The sequence below is a fragment of the Salvelinus sp. IW2-2015 genome, linkage group LG10, assembly GCF_002910315.2.
Source record: "Salvelinus sp. IW2-2015 linkage group LG10, ASM291031v2, whole genome shotgun sequence".
Lineage (NCBI taxonomy): Eukaryota > Metazoa > Chordata > Actinopteri > Salmoniformes > Salmonidae > Salvelinus > Salvelinus sp. IW2-2015.
In genome coordinates, this window is record NC_036850.1 from 18,950,015 (window position 1) to 18,960,933 (window position 10,919).

The 10,919-nt window shown below is 42.7% G+C and overlaps 1 pseudogene; it reads right to left on the reverse strand.

The window, feature by feature from the left end:
* The window catches only part of LOC111969460 (AP-2 complex subunit alpha-2-like), a 24,337-nt pseudogene extending 13,690 nt beyond the window's left edge, over positions 1 to 10,647 (reverse strand).
* Positions 10,648 to 10,919: the final 272 nt, after the last annotated feature.

Here is a 10,919-nt window from a genome sequence, read left to right on the forward strand (position 1 = left end):
ACCGTGCTTCTACACCTGCATTGCTTGCTGTTTGGGGTTTTAGGCTGGGTTTCTGTACAGCACTTCGAGATATTAGCTGATGTACGAAGGGCTTTATAAAATAAACTTGATTTGATTTGATTTTGATTTAGTATTGCCAGTGTAACAGTATAGCTTCCGTCCCTCTCCACGCCCCTACCTGGGCACGAACCAGGAACACATAGATAACAGCCACCCTCGAAGCATCGTTACCCATCGCTCCACAAAAGCTCCCTCTACTAGGGGAACAACTACTCCAAGTCTCAGAGCGAGTGACGTTTGAAACGCTATTAGTGCGCACCCCGCTAACTAGCTAGCCATTTCAGATCGGTTACACCAGCCTAATCTCGGGAGTTGATAGGCTTGAAGTCATAAACAGCGCAATGCAAAGAGCTGCTGGGAAACGCACAAAAGTGCTGTTTGAATGAATGCTTACGAGCCTGCTGCTGCCTACAACCGCTCAGTCAGACTGCTCTATCAAATCATAGATTTAATTATAACATAATAACACACAGAAATATGAGCCTTAGGTCATGAATATGGTCAAATCCGGAAACTATAATTTCGAAAATAAAACGTTTATTCATTCAGTGAAATACAGAACCGTTCTGTATTTTATCTAACGGGTGGCATCCATAAGTCTAAACATTCCTGTTACATTGCACAACCTTCAATGTTATGTCATAATTACGTAAAATTCTGGCAAATTAGTTCGCAACGAGCCAGGTGGCCCAAACTGTTGCATATACCCTGACTCTGCATGCAATGAACGCAAGATAGTGACACAATTTCCCTTGTTTAATATTGCCTGCTAACATGAATTTCTTTTAACTAAATATGCAGGTTTAAAAATATATACTTCTGTGTATTGATTTTAAGAAAGGCATTGATGTTTATGGTTAGGTACATTCGTGCAACGATTATGCTTTTTTCGCAAATGCGCTTTTGTTAAATCATCCACCGTTTGGCGAAGTTGGCCGTCTTTGTTAGGAAAAAATTGTATTCACAGTTCGCAACGAACCAGGCGGCCCAAAGTGCTGCATATACCCTGACTCTGTTGCACAGAACGCAAGAGAATAGACACAATATCCCTAGTTAAAAGAAATTCATGTTAGCAGGCAATATTAAATAAATATGAAGGTTTAAAAATATATACTTGTGTATTGATTTTAAGAAAGGCGTTGATGTTTATGGTTAGGTACGCATTGGTGAAACGACAGTGATTTTTCCCCGAATGCGCTTGTTAAATCCCCCGATTGGCGAAGTAGGCTATGATTCAATGATAAATTAACAGATACCGCATCGATTATATGTAACGCAGGACAAGCTAGATGCTATCTTATGTTAAGATAGATTGGTTTTTATAAGATACGTTTAATACTAGCTAGCACCTTACCTTGGCTCCTTGCTGCACTCGCATAACAGGTAGTCAGACTGCCACACAGTCTCCTCGTGGAGTGCAATGTAATCGGCCATGATCGGTGTTCAAAAATGCCGATTACCGATTGTTATGAAAACTTGAAATCGGCCCTCATTAATCAGCCATTCCGATTAATCGGTCGACCTCTACTCCAAAGCATATTATTGACTGTACATTTCTCCAATCACTGGAGGCTGCTGAGGGTAGGACGGCTCGTAATTGCTGGAATGGAGACAATGTAATGGAATAAACCACATGGAACCATGCTTTTGATACCATTCCAGCGATTATTATGAGCCGTCCTTCCCTCAGCAGCCTCCACTGTCTCCAACTGAGAATAACAGTGGATCACTGAAATATATGGCATTGATTGGTTACTAACCTTGACCTTGAATCTCCTGCAATCAAGTTCCCAAACTCCCCTAGAATGTACCCTCCGACCTTTACCAGGTTCTCATGGCAGGCTGGGGCCTGGAGTGCCTGTGGAAAGGAAAGAGTCAGAGTTACAGTTGAAGTCAGAAGTTTACATACACTTAGGTTGGAGTCATTAAAACTAGTTTTTCAACCACTCCACAAATTTCTTGTTAACAAACTATAGTTTGGCAAGTCGGTTAGGACATCTGCTTTGTGCATGACACAAGTAATTTTTCCAACAATTGTTTACAGACAGATTATTTTCAATTATAATTCACTGTATCACAATTCCAGTGGGTCAGAAGTTTATATCCACTAAGTTGACTGTGCCTTTAAACAGCTTGGAAAATTCCAGAAATGATGTCATGGCTTTAGAAGCTTCTGATAGGCTAATTGACATCATTTGAGTCAACTGGAGGTGTACCTTTGGATGTATTTCAAGCCTACCTTCAAACTCAGTGCGTCTTTGCTTGACATCATGGGAAAATCAAAAGAAATCAGCCAACCCCAGAAAAACAATTGTAGACCACCATAAGTCTGGTTCATCCTTGGGAGCAATTTCCAAATGCCTGAAGGACCACGTTCATCTGTACAAACAATAGTACGCAAGTATAAACACCATGGGACCACGCAGCCGTCATACCGCTAAGGACGGAGACGCCTTCTGTCTCCATGAGATGAACGTTCTTTGGCGCGAAAATCAATCCCAGAACAACAAAGGACCTTGTGAAGATGCTGGCGGAAACGGGTACAAAAGTATCTATATCCACAGTAAAACGAGTCCTTAATCAACATAACCTGAAAGGCCACTCAGCAAAGAAGAAGCCACTGCTCCAAAACCGCCATAAAAAAGCCAGACTACGCTTTGCAACTGCACATGGGGACAAAGATCGTACTTTTTGGAGAAATATCCTCTGGTCTGATGAAACAAAAATTGAACTGTTTGGCCATAATGACCATTGCTATGTCTGGAGGGAAAGGGGAGGCTTGCAAGCCGAAGAACACCATCCCAACCGTGAAGCACAAGGGTGGCAGCATCATGTTGTGGGGGTGCTTTGCTGCAGGAGGGACTGATGAACTTCACAAAATAGATGGCATCATGAGGCAGGAAAATTATGTGGATATATTGAAGCAACTTCTAAAGACATCAGTCAGGAAGTTAAAGCTGGGTCGCAAATGGGTCTTCCAAATGGACAATGACCACAAGCATACTTCCAAAGTTGTGGCAAAATGGCTTAAGGACAAAAAAGTCAACGTATTGGAGTGGCCATCCCAAAGCCCTGACCTCAATCCTATAGAAAATGTGTGGGCAGAACTGAAAAAGCGTGTGCGAGCAAGGAGGCCTACAAACCTACAAACAGTTACACCAGCTGTCAGGAGGAATGGGCCAAAATTCTCCCAAATTATTGTGGGAAGCTTGTGGAGGGCTACCCAAAACATTTGACACAAGTTAAAAGGCAATGCTATCAAATACTAAGTGAGTGTATGTAAACTTCTGACCCACTAGGAATGTGATGAAAGAAATAAAAGCTGAAATTAAATAATTCTCTCTGCTATTATTCTGACATTTCACATTCTTAAAATAAAGTGGTGATCCTAACTGACCTAAAACAGGGAATTATTACTAGGATTAAATGTCAGGAATTGTCAAAAACTGAGTTTAAATGTTTTGGCTAAGGTGTATGTAAACTTCTGACTTCAACTGTATGTATGAAATAGGATAATGGATTGGAGTGTGTGGGTGGTTGGGGATTTGGGAGCAACACAACAAAACGGTATCAAGCAAATCCCACACAAACTCCTACCAGAGTGGAGGGATACGGGGCTGAGAACATATCAGTCAGCAGATCTTAACATGCACATGAGGGCATTTCCATGATGGGTATGTCATGAAGTTGAGATTCAATCTGGACAGACCAGTATGTGGGGTAGCAAGTCTGAATATGGGGACAAATGTAACTAAAATAAAAAGCAGCTGAAACTATGTTGGAACAGACTAAAGGAAAAATGGGAAGGCGTCTCACTGGTTCTGAAAGTATGTATATCTGCAGTAGACATCAATGTATCTGATGTCAGAGTATGCAGTGGTAGAGATAATGGGCAATGAAGGAGGAAAGACACTGAAGAGGAGGGAGGGCTCAAGACTACACATCCATAAAACTGGGATGGAGGGATGGAGCAGCAGTCTGCATGGGTCTGTTTTAGGATCTTACAGTGACCTACCAGTGAGAGACAGTGAGACAGACACAAGCAGAGACTGAAGAGAGAATCAAGTCATCTCATATTGCTGTACCAAAAAGCACAAGGCGGGCTCATAGTTTCCTCCCTGAGAAGACAAAGACAGGTTTAGTGGTGAATAGTGAATGACGCTATCCATCCCCCTGACCTCACAGGTCACATCCAAGCAGGCAGAGCCTGTGATGAGCATCGGAAGTGAGCTGCTTAAAACTAATATGATTAAGGAAACACACCTATATCAGAACAGAAGCACCATTAGTCAATCCAGACAGACAAACATTAGGTTACAATGAGTTAGGTAGATGTTCCCCCATGGCTCGTTTAAAGACAGATTATTCATAAAAATAAAATAAGCACCTCGAACACTGTCTTGGCAGCATAACCTTGCACTTCATCTCTGTTGATGACGATCTGGATGACGCGGTACCAGACCTCGTCACTGACATAGTCCCCAGCGAAGCGGATCAGGTTGAGGATGGTGTCAACATACCAGGTGTAGTCAACTGCATACTTCTCTGCCAGGATGGCCACCTTTAGCACCTGTGGTGAGAGGTAGTCTTATCAGATCAAAGAACGATGGCATTCATGTTTTTATTTAGTTCTGTGGAACGTATTCTTCCAAATTATCTCAGTGGCATTTAAAACATGAAGCCATCATAAACTTTTGGTTGGTGAAATTATTAGAGAAATGGTTAGATACTGGGTTAGAACTCACTATCTCCTCTCTGATGGAGTAGTCTGCCGTCTCCAGGTACCTGAGCATCTCTGCTACAATCTGTTTGGCGTTGCTGCGGTCACACATGGCATAGAGCAGGTCCACAGCACGCTGACGCACACTGACATCTCTCTCTGACTGCAGGATTCAACCAGGTCAAACACAAACATCAGGACTAAAGCAGAGTCACATTAACAGGAACAAAACAGACACAGGCATACATACACTATGTACTCAAGAAAACACTGAGTACTAGGATTGGCATATGTAGCTTGTGAATGCAGGTACAAGTGTGTTAGCGTACTTTGAGGGCATTTATGACCGTCTCGATGTGCGTCTTAACGGCCTCATGGGAGAACTCGGAGCTGGCTAGGGTGCACATGCTCTCCAGGGCCAGGTAGCGCAGGTTAGTCTCCCGGTGCTGGAGGAACTGGCCCAGCTGGTTACAGGCCCGCACCAGCAGAGTGGGCTCGCTGTTGGGAGAAAGACATTGGTGCCATTGTCACCAGGACAGTCCAACGCAACACATACAAACTGCATTTCTTGAATACATTGGTCCTCTGTAGCTGCTGCAACTGGGAGAGGGACTGACCTGTCATGGTGGATGATTAGACTGATGGCCTCAAACAGCACAGCGTTCTTAGCGTTGGAGTGCTGCACCTTCTTCGACTTGGGAGGCTCCTGGGCCTTGTTCAGGATGGTTTCCAGACACTCGGTCAGACGGCCCCGGATCGCACCATCCTCTGAGGGGGCAGGAAAGGGGGAGGAAGGGGGTCGCAGATGAAAGCACAACTATGTTCATCCCGGCAACACTACAGCCCTTTTCTGAGTAATATTATGTTCATATAGTCAAACACCCACACGCATGTCATCATGCTCACACAGCTTCTTACCAGGTGGAGGATAGCACTGTAGGAGACGCAGGAGCTTGACAGAAAGCCAGGGAGCTGCAACAAAATAGTAGGTGTAGTCCTGCAGGTCAGTGGAGGCCGAGGAGACGATCTAGAGAACATGAGACATGACTAACACATTACGCCTCAAGCAAACAACTGACTAATATCTAAGGTTAATAATGATATTCAATGGTCAAAAGTAGACATTGGACAAAACCTGAAATAAAACGTAACATATTGATGAAAGAAGAAAGAAAAGTCCTGCACGCGGCCATATGATTACCCTGCTGAGTCTGGCTACAGCCAAGGAGACAGAGGTCTTGAAGTCCTCTGGGCTCTTCTGTGCCAGTGTGGTAATCAGGCTGGTGGCAGCGGTCACAACACCCTGCGCAAAAGTAATACAACTGCCATTACACACAAACAGCTAATCATTAATATTACACTATACACAAACCAATCCAATGTTTTTTGCATGCAACGTTTTCCCCTCATTACGCCTACAAACTATTAATTTAGCTCAAACATAGCCCTAACAATGAAGACAGAAAGACATGGTGAAAGAATCCTCTCCTCCACACCCCACCGATCCAAATCTCCCTCACTAAAACCAAAGGTCCATAGTCCTCGCATAATAACCCCTGGCCCCATGGCAGTCCGTACCAGGTGCTGGTCATTAAGCAGATGAACCACCCGGGCGGTCCACTCCCCCATGAGTACTAGGTCTGGAGAGGTCCTGTTAAGACGCAGTAGGCACAGGGCAGCACTCTGCTTCACACTGTCCATAGTGTCCCTGCAAGACAAACCCTGGCAAATTATGACAGCACATCAGCATCACTTACCTGGTACATAGCTTAATTTTTTTAAAGTGAAAAGGCCTGACTGAAAGTTACAGCCTCAAATGTTAAACTGACAGAGAGGGTACCTCGGTCATTAGGATAAGTCTGCTCCACACCACTACCCTTTCTTACCCAGCCACCAGAATGCGGGGCACCTCAGCTGCAAAAGCCTCAGCCATCTCCCTGCTGCCCACATTGGCAATGCAATGCAAGGCCAGGTTCATGAAAGTGGGATTCCTGCTGGACAGGTCATTCTTTATGGCATTGTTGATCAGGCTGATGAGGTCACTGTTTGAGTTGACCAACACTGAGATGAACAGGTAACCCTGTGGATTTGGATAGAAACAAAGCGTTTATCAAACCTGAAAGGAATTAAATGGAAGTTATCATAATAGCTTAAATAAACCTTGAGGATAGATTGGACAAAACACTGTGTTTATAACACAATTAGATACATAACTTAATCCACTCACAATCACACAAACAAATTCAAAGACCGGCTTCTCTACTCACAATTTGTTTCTCTGTGTACTTGTTGGAACTGAGCAGGTTGACTGCCTCCATGTGGCCAAAGTCGATGTCATGGCCAAGAAGGAATATGAAAAGCAGCTTGCAGACATATTTCTTCTTACTGTATCCATCTAGTGCTTTGTCTCCTGCAGCAAAACAGAAAGGTTGTTGTCATGACTATGAAGATTTAGAAGCAAAAAAAAAAAAAAAAAAAAGTATTCTTTCTTTCCTTCCTTTTAAGGCAAGCCAAGTCACCATGACTGATCACATGTGTTTGAGAGCACGGAGCATTAGTGTTCTTCCCTTCTAAAAGAGAAACATGCTAACCACTCCTATAAAGGGAACAAAAACGTGAAACCCACTTAGGAATAGATAAAAGTATGGCATTCCATGTTGCTAGGTAAATCAATCCCACAACCGACTGTAGTTGAGGAGAGGGTGAGTCAGCACCACAAGACAGGAAGCTGAGTGCAGCACTTTTTTCACCTTGGTGAAAGAGGGCAAATGGTGGGAGGCCAAATGAGTGCAGCTGTGCAACGAAAATAATGACGGATTCAGAATGTTGCACAAATAAATAAAGTATGTCCAATGCCGCTTACAGGAAACCTGGAAGTGCGCTAACAAATGTAGACCAACGCACATTATAGCATGAAGAGCTGCAACAGCATTCTGAAAGTGGGGGTTTAATGGAGCCCACACCCCTGTCTGGAACCCCACCTCCATTGTGTGTGGGACGTTGTCCCATGAGAGAGATTAGGAGGGGCTCCACATTAAGGATTAGTTTCTCTAAAATAAGGCTATAATTCTCTCTCTCGTTTATGAACTTTCCGCGTAAACTAAGTATTATCTGGTTCAAAGAAAGATAAACATGAAGATGTTTATATCACAATCATAAAACCTTTCATGAATGTGTGTATTGAGAGAGAAAGAAGAGGAGAAAGACAGAAAAGGAGAAGAGAAAAACAGCATAAAAGATTTTCTGTAGAGCTCTACAGGAAGTTCCTCTGGAAAACAGAGGAAAGGATTCCAGCCTGCTGACATACTTTGCCCCCCTCAGTTTCCTGACAGAACAGTTGACTCAACAACTCTCCCTGTCTGGCTATGCCCTTTAGCTTCTCCCTGCCTCACTGAACCTATATAGCCTATCTCTAGGGATAGTTAGGGACCGTCAATAAATGATACAATGTAAATGGCACAATACTTTATGAATTTAAACAATTTATAGTTGGTGGGTGCATTTTATGTCATTGAAATGTGGAGTTATTGACCTTTTAAAATATTGTCCCATAGGGATATCGAATGTGAAACCAAATTGATCATGGGTGTTACAATTGGGTCATATGCAGCTGTGCTCCAAATGTATGATTAGCCTACTTGGGTACTGCCAGCTGTGGGCAGGATTAAAATAAACCCAAACAACAGAAAACTGTTACAGTACCCTTCATTCCATGAGATAGTAAAAAAATATATAATCATCTCACAACTCTCAGTTTTGGACAAGACTGACTTCATGACCAAAATTTTCCTATTTACGATGAATTACATTTTGACACTAGAATACATATTCAAAATAAGAAGTTGCTTTTTAGGGGTAGTCATTCTTTAACCAAATAGCCTGCCTCAGTGGTAGCCTAAGTACTCCATCAGTTTGGAAGGCAAGCCTTTCCATACAAATGTGTTGTTTCATGATAAAAATGAGCTGGGCCATAAACCCATCAAAAGCAACATTGCCGGTAGGCCCTACATGTTTTCTACCCCCCAAAACACAAGTCACTTGATTTTATTGAAGCCACTATCCATTTTCACTTTGGAACAGCAGACTTATTTTAGGCTAGATAGAACAGGTGGTAGAGAACACTTCTGACATTCAGCGTAGCTGCATGGTGATCTCCGGGGAGGGCACTGTTAATCTAAGTGACTAGTGCCAGTGTCCACAAACATTATGTGGAACCATCAGACACCAAAGTGTGTTCACACCCAGATTTAAGGGCTTTTGCTTGACTTACCTTTAAATTTTGAGCGGATGTTGGCCAACTCTTTGTTAATTCTCTTGATCTCTGCTTCTTTACTTTTACCTGAAATGGAAAATAAAACATGTTATATGTTCAATGTCACCTGTATGGGCCATAAGTTCTGCAGTTGCAAGCCTGAACAACAGCACTTGTGGATTCGAACAGTTTGGCTGTACCACAGTACTCATAGACTGGGCTAAATTATTGTTTATTTTCTTTTCTGCAATGTGTATTGATGTGCCTATGCACCATGAACTAGGGAGGTGAGGTCTGGAAATAAATTGGATACCCTTCAGGAGCAATGGTCGTAGTAGTAAGATGTCTAAATTACGGCATGGATTTATGTCAGGAGAGCATACCTGGGTCGGGAGGATCAGACCCAGACCTACGGTTTAGGATCAGTTTTTCTGCATGGCTCTGTAGCATGCCTCATTCACACCTACATTGAAGTTATAGAAAGTTGGTAACCTTCACTGTCTCTGCTATGGATTTACGCAGGGAAACTAGTGCTCTAAATAGACTAATTTGCTCACAGAGCACATTTAGACTTCCGTAGTTCTAGTCTAGGTGAAAGTTCCCAGTCCCACCACCACAAAACCCTGCACTGCAGCTGGGTTTTTTGATGGTAGTGTATGCAATCCAGCGACTAGTATTATTGTTATTGTCGAAGGAATACACACTCATTAATAGACAGAGCATGATGTTAGTTGCTAGAGAGAAAAGGGAGCTAATTAGTTAGCTTGTCAGTCAACATTTGTAGGAGGTAACTAGTTTGCTACTAGATTAGATATACCCAGCACCAAAAATGTGTAAATTATCAATCTACAACGATGTAACATCAGCCAGCCAAAATGATGAATGTCACAATGCCATTTTTTTTTATTTCCTGACTCTGTGTGACCCACGCCCATTGGCTAGTTTGCTAAACTAGCTAGTTTAGCGTGACATTAAACCAGCTAGCTAAGTATAACTAGTACAGTAAAATCTTGACTTGGCTGTCTGTAGCTAGCTATTTACCTTTATTTCACATGTTGGAAGTTTGTTTATGAAAACATAGTTAGCTACCGTCCTTTGCGGACTATTTTTGCTTCAATCTCTAGCTAACGTTGGCTAGCTATCATGGCTAACGTCAGTTTGCTCGCTAACTTAACTCTGTTAGCTACAGTACCGTTAACTGACGTTGGCAGGTTAGCTATTTGCTAGGCAACTGGGTAGTTAGCTAACTACCCACTCGTTGTTTATTTTTGTTAATTAAGTAGCAAGCTAGTTAAATATGGCGCGCGTGAGCCTTTACGTGGGATAGCTTGTTTCATAGCTAGCCTTGCATTCCTCCCAAATGAACTGTAGCTAGCAGCTAACTAATCAACAAGTCAACATCAACTACTCACAGTTCCTAATGTCCGATATAAACACAGCGAGGCCACGCATTCCATCTCCTTTAGAGACTGCAGGCATTTTGTTCCACGCGATATTTATTTGTTAGCCTATTCTCTGCAGTCAGACCGTAAATAAACTTTATTTCAGTTGTTCGGGAGTAGGTTTCTGTTAAAGAGGCGGAGACATGCCCAGTAGAGACTGGGGACTCAGGATGTGTAAACGTCAGAGAACAGGCATTTTTAGAGTGAATGAGCCAACTCAAGATTCCCAGGGCGTGAAAAGTGGTGGAGTAGGCCACTCATTTCAAGTACAGTGATTGTTGTTATTGATGCACGGTGAATGTTGTTTCAGAAATACTTTTAGTTAGTATAATCTAGCAGACAGACAGAGAGAGAGACAGCAACAACAACAAATTGACGGATAAACACAGATACATGTCACTTTATTATGTGGATTCAGTCATTTTGACTGCATGGTACTGCAATC